Below are 594 nucleotides of genomic sequence, written 5' to 3'. Positions count from 1 at the left end.
CTAAACCGGTCGTAAGTCGAGGACTACCCAACCGGTCGTAAGTTGAGGACTTTCCCTGTCCGGGAGCACCGCGTATGCGTGGTTCCGCCCCCTGCGCCGGCCGAGGCGTAGCTGGCAAGCGGCAGAGACGGAGCAGGCCGACCACCAGCTGGCCCAGCCCAAGGGAGGTAAGGCACCCGCCGGAAAAGGGGAAAAAAATGGCGGACAGCCTTACTTGGCGACCCCCGTGAAATGGTCGATCGACCCCAAATGGGGTCGCGACCCATAGGTTGAGAACAGCTGATCTAGGGGGTGCAGCTGTGACTAGCAGTAGGGGCAGCTTTTTTTACATTGGGCAAATAGCAATCTTAGGAGAAATAGAAGGAATAGGACTCAAGGGTAATGGTTACATTCTCTTTTAATTTAATTTAATTTAATTTAATAATTTAATTTATATACCGCCCTTCTCCCGTAGGACTCAGGGCGGTGCACAGCATATTAAAACAGACAAACAAAATACATCAAAGAACAAAAAACCCCCATAAAACCAAATTAAAAGCCAAATATTCGAAGCTGTGTGTCAATTAAAATTTTCTTAAAATCATCCCTACCTAA

Source organism: Protobothrops mucrosquamatus, unplaced genomic scaffold (assembly GCF_001527695.2).
Source record: "Protobothrops mucrosquamatus isolate PMUCROS unplaced genomic scaffold, P.Mucros_1.0 scaffold1847, whole genome shotgun sequence".
In the NCBI taxonomy this organism is placed as follows: domain Eukaryota; kingdom Metazoa; phylum Chordata; class Lepidosauria; order Squamata; family Viperidae; genus Protobothrops; species Protobothrops mucrosquamatus.
This window is presented reverse-complemented; position numbering follows the sequence as displayed.